The following is a 14,873-nucleotide window of genomic DNA, read 5'->3' as shown; positions in this document are numbered from 1 at the left end:
TTTACTTCACATTGCTCCAGTCCACTCAGCTGTAGAAATGAGTACTACTAGTGGAGGCCCATTGCGTAGTGGTTAGAGTGTTGGATTCATGAACATCAGATTGTGGTTTCAATCTCCGGACCGGGCGATCCAGTGTGTTCTTGAGCAAAACACTTCATTCCACATTGCTCCAGTCCACTCAGCTGTAGAAATGAGTACTACTAGTGGAGGCCCATTGCGTAGTGGTTAGAGTGTTGGATTCATGAACATAAGATTGTGGTTTCAATCCCCGGAACGGGCGATCCAGTGTTTTCTTGAGCAAAACACTTCATTCCACATTGCTCCTGTCCACTCAGCTGTAGAATTGAGTTTAGCCTGGGGAGGAATGGGCTCCACCAGGCTTTCTCATCCTAGATATGCAGTACGGCTGCAGTGCCCGAACAACCTCTCTCTCTCTCTCTCTCTCTCTCTCTCTCTCTCTCACACACACACACACACGTCTGGCTTCTTTCAGTTTCCATCTGTCAGATCCACTTGTAAGTTGTTGGTTGGCCTGGTGCTATGATATTTACCTGAGGTGCTGTGCAGTGAGATTAATATTTCTCTATGACTAGACATCACATAACATCAAGGCACATATACACACACATCTCGATACACACACACACACACACACACACACACACACACACACACACACACACACACAAACTAACTGAGAGAGCATATTTGTAATTCTCACCTCACTAAAACTGATAAGGCCTAAACAGGTTGAAGATCAGGTTTAATGCTCTCTCAAGCTATTACATTTCTGAAATGTTACTTCGGGATAAATTGCGAAATATCTTCTGATATAACTGTTTACTGGTTTCAGTTATCAGTTTGAGGCCATGTTGGAGTGCCCACTTCAGCTGTAGTACTACTTCTGATATTCATTTTATTCTGTATCGTGTTTCTCATATAGTTAAATTCAGAATTTCATCTTAAAGTACTATGGTCTTAAATACTGCAATCTGTTTAAAACATTATACACATATGCACACACACATATATATAGTATAGTGTGTGCATGTTTGTGTGTGTATATATATATATATATCTTAGATACCCTAAATTATAATTTTAATAATGATTATTTCTTTTGAAGGTTTTTATTCCCATGCTGGCCACTTAATAAGATCGATATTTAAATAATGACCTTATCCTTATTTATATAAATTTATATATATATATATATGTTATAGGTAGGATCAACAAAAAAAGTACTCTGTCCAGTGAGAGATAGATATCATTTAATATACGCAACTATAACAGAGGTACTAATAGTTTCATAGTTTAAGATGCATTAAATTGGCAAATTTATAACATGCAATGTTATATAATTTGCCAATTTAATGTATCTTAAAGCATGAAACTACTAGCTCTTTTGTGATTGTATATATTAAATTATGTGTGTGTGTGTGTGTGTGTGTATATATATATATATATATATATACACACACATATGTGTATATATATGATTATAAGGGAAAAGATTTTCTCCAATGCATAGGCATCACCTTGAAGTGCTCAAGATATTCAAACCTGAGGCATTAGAACAATGTAGAAGTAAGAATCAAAGTTGGGCAAATCAAGTTTACATTTATATTTATTCAACCCTAAAGACAACGTGGATGCATTTCTCCAAAAGTATGTTCAATACATTAAACGTATTAAAATATGTATAGAGTAATCAATACATTAAAAATATACATATAAGAATATATAAATATATAGATGCAGGAGTGGCTGTGTGGTACGTAGCTTGTTTACCAACCACATGGTTCCGGGTTCAGTCCCACTGCATGGCACCTTGGTCAAGTGTCTTCTACTATAGCCTCAGGCCAACCAAAGCCTTGTGAGTAGATTTGGTAGACAGAAACTGAAAGAAGCCCGTCGTATATATGTGTATGTATATATATATATATATATATATAATATATATATATACACACACATATGTGTATATATATGATTATAAGGGAAAAGATTTTCTCCAATGCATAGGCATCACCTTGAAGTGCTCAAGATATTCAAACCTGAGGCATTAGAACAATGTAGAAGTAAGAATCAAAGTTGGGCAAATCAAGTTTACATTTATATTTATTCAACCCTAAAGACAACGTGGATGCATTTCTCCAAAAGTATGTTCAATACATTAAACGTATTAAAATATGTATAGAGTAATCAATACATTAAAAATATACATATAAGAATATATAAATATATAGATGCAGGAGTGGCTGTGTGGTACGTAGCTTGTTTACCAACCACATGGTTCCGGGTTCAGTCCCACTGCATGGCACCTTGGTCAAGTGTCTTCTACTATAGCCTCAGGCCAACCAAAGCCTTGTGAGTAGATTTGGTAGAGAGAAACTGAAAGAAGCCCGTCGTATATATGTGTGTGTATATATATATATATATATGTGTGTGTGTATGTTTGTGTGTCTGTGTTTGTTCCCCTAGCATCGCTTGACAATCGATGGTGGTGTGTTTATGTCCCCGTCACTTAGTGGTTTGGCAAAAGAGACCGATAGAATAAATACAGGTTGACTTACAGATTATAAAACAAAATCATAAAAAGAGTTAAGAGTCTATAAAATAAGATTACTAATCTAGTTAATAATCCTACGGCCATTTCTGGGTGTCCGGCTGTCCAGTCATATAAAAGATATTTACCTCCATTAATGGACACCACCTCCTCCATCAGGGAAAATAATTTCTAAAAAGGCTCACATGTACTGCGTTTTTTTAATGGGAGTTAGCTATTGAGTGTTTTTAAAGAGCTATATCCAAAAGACCAGGGAGTGGAAGGGTTTTTGAGTGGTTGGAGAAGGGGATACAATGCATGATAAGATAAGGCTACTGATGGCTCTATAGGTAGAGGGTAAGAGGAGGGGAGTGTTGTTTTATTTTTCAGTAAAAGTTTCAATGGGTGTGGAAGCTGATCTTTTGACAAAACCTAAAGAGTGGTGCAGGAAATCTGTAATTCGAAATATATGGAAAAAATTAAGATACCCAGGTGGTTTTTCAATTGGCTGATGGGCAAGATATTTGGAAAAGAAATTTCCCATAATGATTGAAGAATGTGGGAATACAGAATGGTTTTGATGATAATAAAAATTAAATGACTAGAAATACATAGATGTGTGACTGGAGTTTGCTACCCAACCACATGGTTTCAAATTCGGTCCTGTTTTGTGGCACCTTGGGCAACTATCTTCTAAAGCCCTGGATCAACCAAAACCTTGCAAGAGAATTTGGACAAGAGGAACTGAAAGAAGTTCAGTGTGTGTGTGTATATGTATAATTTCGACACAAAGCCAATTGTTTTGAGGGGATGGTGTTAATTATGTCAACCTCAGTGCTTAAATTAATACTTTATCAAACCCTGAAGGGATGGAAGTCAAAGTTGACTTTAGTGGGATTTGAACTCAGAATGTAAAGAATTCAATGAAAAGCAGTTTTTTTCTGATTCTCTTACTAAAGAAAATACTCTTGTGATGGTTGCTAGATGAAAAGGCATGGTAGTTGTGTTCATTACCACCACCATCATCATCGTTTTAACTCCCACCTTTTCATTATTGTATGAGACAGATATTCTACTGCCACATATGCTTCCTGTTACCAACCTTCATCTATATCCAAACAAGTGAAGGCATGTGGGTTCGTAGTTAGAGTATTTGGCTCATGATCATAAGGACATGAGTTCAATTCCTGGTGGCATGTTGTGTCCTTAAGCAAGACACTTTATTTCTTGTTGCTCCTGTCTGCTTGGCTGGCAAAATTGAGTTGTGCCTGTAATTCAAAAAGTCAGCCTTGTTACATTCTGTGTTGCTCTGAATCTCCTTCTGATGGATATCCAAGTGTGTATGCATGTGTGCGTGTCTAAATAGAACAGATATGTGAAGTGAGAGAGTAGATGTTTATTCCATTCATTTACAGTTGTTTCATAATGTTATAGATATTACATCAGAATTAACACACATACATAAAGTGTACATATAAATATATGAAAATAAAATATATGAGAAAAAATAAGTTCAAAAAGAACAATTCAAACTTTTTGAGAGATCCGAAAAGAGAGAAAAAAATGATTTTTAATAAAGATTCATCATATTCATGAAAAACAGCCAGAGCGAGAAATAAGAATATGAAAATAATAGTTGAAAGATATCGTTAAAAATATATCATAAATATATCGTTATAAATATATCATAAACATAGAAAAATGGAGGAGAAAATGATGTTGAATCAGAATTCGATATGCGTGTGAATGCTCATATATACAAAGATGAGGAGGGATCTAAGTCTAATTAACAGAACAGTTCATGATTGTTGAAAACAAAATTACACACACACACCTTGAAAACATAAGTTATAATAGTAACTGGATGGGTATGCAGCTATAAAACAATACCTCAAAAATATATTTGTAAGACTGATGCTAGCATGAATGAAGTAGCACAATGAACCAAGTTTATAGAAAGACAAAAGACAAAGACAGGTGTAGGAACAAGAAGCAAGTTATTAGTTTGAGCCTATGCTCTTTGACAGAAAGGAATAAGAGGAAACAAATAGGGAGAGAATGAAGAAAAATAGTTAGTTTAGCAGTCCAACATGGCACTCCTTCCCTTCTTTCCTGAGCGTCAAATAATACTTTAATTGTTCCACGTCCTTGCATTGCTGTGTTTTCTTGTTTGGATTAACCATATATATATATATTATATTTTACTTGTTTCAGTCATTAGACTGCAGCTATGTTGGGGCACTATCTTGAAGAATTTTAGTCAAATGGATCAACCCCAGTTCTTATTTTTTAAAGCTTAGTACTTATTCTACTGATCTCTTTTGTCAAACCACTAATTTATGAGGACATAAACACTCCAGCACCAGTTGTCAAGCAGTGGTGTGGGAACAGGCACAAAGACACACACACATATGTATCATTATCATCATCATCATTGTTTAACATCTGTTTTCCATGCTAGCATGGGTTGGACGGTTCGACCGGGGTCTGGAAAGCCAGGAGGCTGAACCAGGCTCCAGTCTGATCTGGCAGTGTTTCTACAGCTGGATGCCCTTCCTAACACCAACCACTCTGTGAGTATAGCGGGTGCATTTTACGTGCCACCAGCATGGAAGCCAGCCAAGGCAGCGCTGGCATCGGCCACGTTCAGATGGTGCTTTTTACGTGCCACCAGCACGGGTATCAGAACTACAATTTCCATTTGATTTTTATTTTGATGTTGATGTACTTGACTCAATAGGTCTCCTCACGCACAGCAGGTCGCCTCATGATTCAAGGTAAATACAGCAGGCCGTCCTGTGCGATCCAAGGTACTTTGAATGGGCTGGGGCTATATATATATATAGATTGATGATATATATAGTTACGGAGATGTACTCGCATAGCAAGTGATTTGATCTGAGATCGTGTGCTGAAACGAAAACAATTGCAGCGTGGAAGGTGTTTGTAAGCCATTTAAGAAACGCACAAAAGCCATTCGATTCACTTCAACATTTAAGTTTAATTTGTCAAAATATTTTCGTCGCTAAAATCCGCGACCTGTTCACTGACAAAAATCCGAGATGCAGCATGGATTTTTGTCAGTGAACAGGTCACGGATTTTAGCGACGAAAATATTTTGACAAATTAAACTTAAATGTTGAAGTGAATCAAACGGCTTTTGTGTGTTTCTTAAATGGCTTGCAAACACCTTCCACGCTGCAATTATATATATATATACATACATACATACATGCATACACACACACACATAACAGGCGTCTTTTAGTTTCCATGTACCAAATCCACTCACAAGGCTTTGGTCAGCCCAAGGCTATAGTAAAAGATACTTGCCCTAGGTGCCATGTAATGGGACTGAACCCAGAACCATGTGGTTGGGAAGCAAGCTTTTTACCACACAGCCATGCCTGATGTACAATTCTTTATGAAGAATAGGATTCACAGTGATATCAAATTTTTGGCTTGGTTTGCTTTCATCAGGTTGTGCAGTCACTCTCAACACTATTCTTGAGTCAACTAATAAAGGAACAGTACATTATATATATATATAACCATCATTTAATGTCCATTGTCCATATTTGGATGGTTTGACTGAAAACTGTTAAGCTGGGGAGCTGAACCAGATTCCAGTCTGATTTGGCATGGTTTCTACAGCTGAATGCCCTTCCTAATGCCAACTACTCTGAGGGTGTAGTGGGTGCTTTTTATATGTCACTGGCACAGGTGCCAGTTGTGTGATAATGGAATCAGCCACCACTACAATCTCACTTGGCTTCACAGCTCTTCTCAAGCACATTATATTGCCAAATGTCTTGGTTACTTGTCACTGCCTCCATGAGGCCCAAAGTTTCGAAGGGTGCTTTTTCTGTGCCACCAGCACAGGTGCCAATTCTGTGACACTGGCATCGACCATGACTACAATTTCATGTGGCTGACAGAATTGGTTCATACAGTTTTCTGCTACCAAATTCTCTCACAAGTCATTGGTTAATCCAGGGCTATAGTAGATATCACTTGCCCCATGTTCCATGCAGTGGGATAGAATCCTAAACCACATGGTTGAAGAATGAACTTCTGAACTATGCAGCTATTGTTGCTCTCATACATATATTCACACACACTCACACACACACACCCTGCATAATATATACAATTGATATTATCTATAAAAGAAAGCTAAACGTTGAATAAATGTCAAATGTGACTCCTCTAAAATACAACAGGAAAAATAAGCATTATTTCAATTAATGAGTCCACCACATTTAGGGAAATAACAACATTAATATGACAAGCAAACATAACATTGACAAAATGCTTTTTAAAAAAATGAATAAATTGAATCTGGTAATTGGATTTAGAATATCACTTATTTAATTTCCTGTTTGAATTTTTTAAATATTTGTGTTGATTTTAAAATACGTCATAATAATGATACACAGACATACATGCATGTGTATTTATATGAGCTTGCCAGTGTAAACAAAGGTGTGTATATGTGTGAAGAAGAGTGCTTGCCATTGAAAGAGTTGTATAGATGTGTGCGTTAAAGCCATCTTCTAATATTTTCCAACTTAGTTTCACATTACTGATCTTTTGACAAAACCTAAAGAGTGGTGCAGGAAATCTGTAATTCAAAATATATGGAAAAAATTAAGACACCCAGGTGGTTTTTCAATTGGCTGATGGGCATGATATTTGGAAAAGAATTTTCTATAATGATTGAAGACTGTGGAAATACAGAATGGTATTGATGATGATAAAAAATTAAATGACTAGAAATAACATAGATAGGCTTAGTTGTGTGACTGGAGTTTGCTACCCAACCACATGGTTTCAGATTCGGTCCTGTTTTGTGGCACCTTGGGCAACTATCTTCTAAAGCCCTAGATCAACCAAAACCTTGCAAGAGAATTTGGACGAGAGGAACTGAAAGAAGCTCAGTGTGTGTATGTATAATTTCGACACAAAGCCAATTGTTTTGAGGGGATGGTGTTAATTATGTCAACCTCAGTGCTTAAATTAATACTTTATCAAACCCTGAAGGGATGGAAGTCAAAGTTGACTTCAGTGGGATTTGAACTTAGAATGTAAAGAGCTCAATGAAAAGCATTTTTTCTGATTCTCTTAATATTCTGCCAGCTCACTGCCTTCTAATTTTGGTATAAGGCTAGCAAGGAAGGGATTAACCAGTTACAGTGGCCCCAGTACCTGACTGCTACTTTTTCTTTTTTAGTTTTACTTAAAGGTTAAAAGGCAAAGTCGACCTCAGGTTTGATTTGAATCCAAAATGTAATATTTCTAATTACTTCGAATTTTTGCTCAAGGCCAGCAGCTTTAGGAGGAGGGATTACTTGCTTACATCAACCTCCAACAATAATAGTAATTCTTTCTAATTTTGGCATAAGGTTAACAATTTTGTTGTGGGGTGGTGGTTGATTCCAACAACCCCCGTAATAATGATAATGATGATATCAAATTTTGGCACAAGGCCAGAAAGTTTGGGGAAGTGCTCAAGGGAAAGTCAGCCGTGGCAGAATTTGAACTCTGAATGTAAAGTGCCACAAAAATTAGCACTAAACGTTTTGTCCAATGCACTAACAATTTTACCAGTTTGTCTCTTTAATAATAATCATAATAACTACAGTAATGTTTTTTTTTTTTTTTTACATGGTAAGTAGCTTGCTTACCAACCATATAGTTCTGGGTTCTCTTTCTCACTGCGAGGCACCTTGGGCAAGTGTCTTCTACTATAGCCTCGGGCTGACCAAAGCCTTGTGAGTGGATTTGGTCGATGGAAACTGAAAGAAGCCTGTTGTATATATATGTGTGAGTATATGTTTGTGTGTCTGTGTTTGTCCTAACATCATTGCTTAATAACCAGTATTGGTGTGTTTACATTCCCATCATTTAGCGGTCAGCAAAAGAAATCAATAGAATAAGTACTGGCAAAAGAGACCGATAGAATAAGTCCTGGGGTTGATTTGTTCGACTAAAGGCAGTGCTCCAGCATGGCCACAGTCAAATGACTGAAACAAATAAAAGAATCTATGGCCACACATTTGAAGATGGAGACAGTTTTGTCATCCTCTTTTAGACTCTCATTCATTTTGAGGATACATTGTAGATATATCAAATCAACTTCAGCATTTGACTGGTACTTGGTACTTCATTTTATCACCCCCATCTCACTCCATCACACTCAGAGAAGGATGAATAGCAAAGTCGACTTCAGTAGGAGTTGAACTCAGAACGTAAAGGGACCTAACTAACTACCACATTGCATTTCCTCTAGTGTCCCATTTATTCTCGCATCGATAATATATATTCTGTTGTGATGTTTACTTCTTCATAAGGTTTTTTTTTTCTCTCAAATTTTCTTTCAGTACCTCCATCATTATATTTTAATAGAATTATTCTCTTCCATTTGGTAATTTCCGTCTTTAACCGACATATAACAGGACATTAAAATGATTTCATTGATATCTGACCCTCTCTACATTTGTCTGAGACAAAAAAGATATTGTCAACTAAATTCTCTTCAATATAATTTCCTGCCATGAGTGTGTCTATGTGCATGTATTTACTAATGCAATACTTATATTAAAGTATATTGCTGTAAGAATTATATACACACCCACACATTAATGCAATTCTTACATGGAATTGGATGTGGATATATATATATGTGTGTATGAGAGAGAAAGAGAGGGAAATATGTATAACTTCAAACTTTTTTTGCACATATGTAGGTGTGAGAATGTAATTCTTATATCAATAGGTTAAGTTCTTTTGTTGTATGTGTAACATGTAGGTAGGAAGATATACGTAGGTTATTTATACATTTATGCAGCCATATATGCACATGCACACATAACATAACATGGTAGACAGTGTCTCAATCTCTGTTATATATATATAGATACACACACACTGAACTCAATAAAGAAGCAGAAATAGGAGGGTAATTTCCTGGCCATTCATGATAGCAGACAGGAAGTACAGACATATGAATGTAAGTGAATATATGTGTATATATATGTGCATAGAAATGTATGCTTGTGTATATGTATGCATATGTTTCTATGAATATAGACACACTGGCTGTGAGGTTATACCAGTGAACTACTGACTGAATGTTTGGTCAGTAGTTCACATATAATTATTGAGAAAGTACATGGGATTCAACCAACAACTTGAAAGGAAACTTTCTTCAGCATGTGTACTCCTTCAAGCCCTGGGAGAAATTCTACCCCCTGTGTCATTTTTACCTTGAGAATTTGGACCAGTGAAATAACTTTCCCTGTAAAAACCAACATACCTGACAAGGTCTCTTATTATTTGCACAGAGTACATAACTGCTGTCATTGTATCTCCAAGGAACTTCCCATACTGAAACTACCCACTGCATCCATAAAGTTCCATAAACAAATATGAGTTTCTTTATTACTGTTGTCTGGAGTTATCTATTAATTTTAAACCATAAATTAAAAGTTCTATTTCATAAATTTTTCAAAATATTTACTGGACTTTTCTAATTAAAGAAAGGGGGCTACTTGTATTGTATTTATTGCATGATAGATGTCCCTCATTCAACAATTGTTCAATGATGTCCAGCATCAATTACAACAGCAAGCAATTATTCAGCTATTGAGTCTTATCATGTAAGCAGAGCTGACTAATAGGTGAGAAATATATACATCGTCCAATGTCATTCAGCCTTCATTAAAACTTGTGGCTATCTAGCTATTTACATCAACAGCAATGGAACAATCAGAAATGCTCTTCTACACGTGAAACTGAGTAACTCATATGTAAGTCACTAACTTTTGTTACAAATATTTCACCTCCATATCTTGGCATAAGTGTTCTTGTGTGGAACAAAAGAAGTAGTTTAACTTTCATGGGACCATACTCACAAGTAATGGGAGGCAAACGGTTGAATTGGATGCTAGAATTGCAGTTGCTGGCACAGTGATGTGCTGCCGTTCAAGAATTTGGACCTGGAAATCTCCATTTCCAGTGACTTCGAGGGCCACCTCCTAGGGGTGTCGTGCATCAACAAAGAGCCCTTGACTACAACAAGATGACCAAAGTTGTTTTTTTTTTCCAAGGTCTGGGGTCTCCCGCCCCTAAGCCCTAGACCATCACCTAATCACCCTTACCCATCTTGTTGCTTAACAACAACAACAACAGTGATGTGTTAGCATCAGTATTTGATCTCCTGAAGTGGAGATGTTGATTAAAAAATTTTTTTTTAATCCAGACTTGCTACCTTCAATTCAGTTTTAGTGTCTGTCAACTATGGATATGAAAGTGTACACTTTGAGCGTTGGGCCTCACAGAGGCAATGACAAATAACTGAGATCTTTGGCAATATGCTGTGCTTGAGAACACTCATCAAGCCAACAACTGAAAGCATGGTTGTGGCCAATGCTGGTGTCATGTAACTGGCACCTGTGCCAGTGGCACATAAAAAGTACCCATTACACACTTGGAGTGGTTGGTACTAGGAAGGGCATCCAGCCATAGAAACCATACCAAATTGGATTGGAACCTTGTGCAGCTCTCTAGTTTACCAATTTCAGTCAAACCATTTAACCCATGCCAGCATGAAAAGAAAATGCTAAACGGTGATGATGATGATCCATTGCAAGTTTCCTCATAAGATCAATTTTGATAATGTTGTTTAGCCTCAAGTTACTCCTGATCAAGTAAACTTCTGATCACAAACATTCCAGCTATGGCTATCACATGTTTTTAGAGATAGAAACATGGATTATATTCATCATCACCATGATCATCATCGCTTAACGTCCACTTTCCATGCTAGCATGGGTTGGATGATTTGACTGAGGACTGGTGAGCCAGATGGCTGCACCAGGCTCCAATCTGATCTGGCAGAGTTTCTACAGCCCTTCCTAATGCCAACCACTCCGAGAGTGTAGTGGGTGCTTTTATGTGCCACTGGCACAACGGCCAGTCAGGTAGTACTGGCGATGGCCATGCTCAAATGGTGTTCTTTATGTGCCACTGGCATGGGAACCAGTCCAGTGACACTGGCAACAACCTTGCTTGAATGTTGTTTTTCACGTGCCAGTAAAGCGACACTGGTAATAATCATGCTCGAATGGTGCTTTTTATGTGCTACCGGCATGGGAGTCTGTCAGTGGCCCTGGCAATGATTATGCTTGGATGGTGGTTTTAATGTTCCACTGGCACAGGTGCCAGTTAGGCGGTGCTGTCATGGCAACATCAGTAATTTTGATTGTAATTTCACTTGGCTTAACAGGTTTTCGCAAGCAAAGTATAGTGTCCAACGAAAGAAAGGTATGCATAAGTAGGCTGGTTACACCACTGGCAGGCCATGGGTTATGGTCTTACTTGGCTTGCCAGGTCTTCTCAATCACAGCATATTTCCAAAGGTCTCGGTCACTAGTCATTGTCTCGGTGAGGCCCAATGTTTGAAGGTCATGCCTCACCACCTCATCCCAGGTCTTCCTGGGTCTACCTCTTCCACAGATTCCCTCAACTGCTAGGGTGTGACACTTTTTCACACAGCTGTCCTCATCCATTCGCACTACATAACCATACCAGCGCAGTTGTCTCTATTGCACACCACATCTGATGCTTCTTAGGTCCAACTTTTTTCTCAAGGTGCTTACACTCTGTTGTGTATTGTCTGTTATTTCTCTTTTCAGACAACAGGATGTTAAGGAGATTGTGTTCTGATATTACTAACTAGTCAAAGGAACTGTATAAAAAGTGTATTAATTCAACACCTGTCTTTCATCCAAGAAAATTACTTCTTAAGCTTATTCATGGTGACCCTAAGCAACAAAGAAGACTTAGGAAAAAGATGGCACTAGCTACATTCAGAAAGGAAATCAAATTATTACGAAATTAATTAAGGAGTAAATGGAAGTGGAAATTTCAAATAAACTCAATTGCTCACTATGTAGTAACATTAAATTTGGAAAGAAGAATGTCAAAAGGAGAGTTCATGAAATAAATGAAAATCTGCAAATCCTATGTGCAAGTAGTTAAACAAGTGCCAAACAGGAAAACCAATAGTTGTAATGTATACAAAAACAATCTTGTTAATTCCGAAAGACTTAGATGAGGAAACAACTTTATTAGAGGAGACAAGTTCCTATTCATCAATACAGAATGTTTCACAGAATCAGAGAAACCATTATATGCAAAGAAATAGGAAATATAACTCAAAAGACAATTCAAAACAAGGTCAAACACAATCTAACCCAACAAGTGAACAGAATTCTTATAGAAAATTGGATGAAAACATGGTAAATAGAATTTCAGAAATACCATCACAATAGATGGGGAAATAAGAGATCATTTTCATTTTTTAGTTTAACTCAACAGAAATTTTGGCGTTCTATGGTAGAAACCAAATGCAAGATACCGAAAATAATTAATTGCTTTAACACAAAACCCTATTGACAGAATAAATTCAAATTCTCCCAAATGAATTCAAAATCACTTCAACATTATAAACCTCTGATTTTGATGAAATGCAAGATGATATTTCTGAACTTCTGTGGAAAATCAGGCCAAGCAGAAGAACTGTTTAGTAAGGAAAATATTGAGGAATCAATTGGACAGAATAAAAGTAACTATAGTTAACCAAACTATAGGAATAAAAGATTGGATAAATTCTTGGATTCTATAAGTACTTTTACTTATAATGAATTACCACATCCAAAATTCAGATGTAATACTAACTGAAAGGAATTGGAAACCATAAACCTTGTTTTCTTTTCATACCAATACCAACTGTCAATTGTGGAGGAATAAAGGAAGTACATTTATTTAGAAATTCAAATATTTTATTAGATTAAGACTGTTGTCTAGATAAAGCAGAGTAATGTTATATCACTCCTATACATATTAACATTACCTCTATGACGACATAAGTATCTGTTTATGCACAAATAAAATCCTCTGCTATTGAGGTGCTTTACTGCACGGGTGTTTACATACGCTGAACAAGCCCAGTGTAATCAATAACTGGCCCTTTAATTAAAGCAATAACAAAACCTAATGGTCAAGCTAGAAAATACAATGAAAATAAACTATTTCAATATTGAACTTTTTATTTATATTGATTTCTTAGACATAAGCATCGAATTTAGAAGAGAAGGTATAATAAATTGTATTGACTGTAGTACTTGACACAGAGGGTGATAGATTGACAGAATAGTCAGAGGGTTGGGTAAAATGTCTCACTCTATTTCTTTCATCTCTTTACATTCTGAGTTCAAATCCTGCCAAGTCAACGCTGTCTTTCATCCTTCAAGTATCAATGAAATAAGTTACAGTCAAGTGCTGGCATCAATGCAATTGTTTCTTCTCACTCCCCAAATTTCTAGCCTTGTGCTTATATAGGGAATTTTTAATAACAGGATTGATAAAATGCAGAACAAAATCCTAAATAGTATTTAGAAATGCCCCATCCTATTCTAAGTTCAAATCCTTTTGGTGTTAATTTCTGCTTTCATTATCTTAGTGTTGATAAAAGAAGTACAAGTCAAATAATAGTAGTGTTGATTTAATGAAATGTATTCCTTTCTTAAAAGATAACGAGCTTGCAGAATCATTAGCATATTGGACAAAATGCTTAGCAGCATTTCTTCCAGCCCCTTGCTTCCTTAGTTCAAATTTTGCTGAGGTCACTTTTGTTCTTTCATCCCATTGGGGTCAATAAAATAAAGCATCAGTCAAGTACTGAGGTTGATGTGACTTATCCCCTTCCCCTCAAAAATTGCTGATCTTGAGTCCTGCTATGGACCAGGGATCTCAGTCATTTATATGCCATGGAAACCAAGAAAAGCTTATGTCCTAAAACTCAAGAAAAAATAAAATATATTAACAGTTCTCCTGTTCTTTATGGAACCATTAACCACATGTATTGTGTTTTACTCATGATTATCGTAGTTGTTAGACTGGCTGGGAAAATACTATTTCATTTGTTTTGCATTGATTTTTCCTTGCTAGTATGAGTTGTAAGCTTTTCCTTGCTAGTATGGGTTGTAAGCATATCTTTTGAGAAATTAGTTTAGTGAGATACCCTTGCTGTCACTAACCCTTACTTGTTATGCAAATTAACAGACTTTTATTTCATTCACCTTGGAAAGTGCAAAGCTACAGGATGGATTGTTATTTGGGAATATCAATAAACATCCTTTTTTTTCTGTTCAATACTTTTTATGCAATGACATGGAATAAAAACATTTACACACAAACAATGGGCTTCCTTACAGTCCTCCAACCATTTATATACTTACAAGGGATTAGATGGCTTGAG

The 14,873-nt window shown here is 36.5% G+C and overlaps 1 protein-coding gene across 2 annotated transcripts in view; it reads left to right on the top strand.

The window, feature by feature from the left end:
* Positions 1–14,873, top strand: part of LOC118764856 (SH3 domain-binding protein 1-like) — a 67,899-nt gene that overhangs the window by 7,926 nt on the left and 45,100 nt on the right. The gene's annotated exons all lie outside the window — the stretch shown is intronic.

Source organism: Octopus sinensis, linkage group LG9, assembly GCF_006345805.1.
Source record: "Octopus sinensis linkage group LG9, ASM634580v1, whole genome shotgun sequence".
NCBI lineage: Eukaryota > Metazoa > Mollusca > Cephalopoda > Octopoda > Octopodidae > Octopus > Octopus sinensis.
This window is presented reverse-complemented; position numbering and strand designations above follow the sequence as displayed.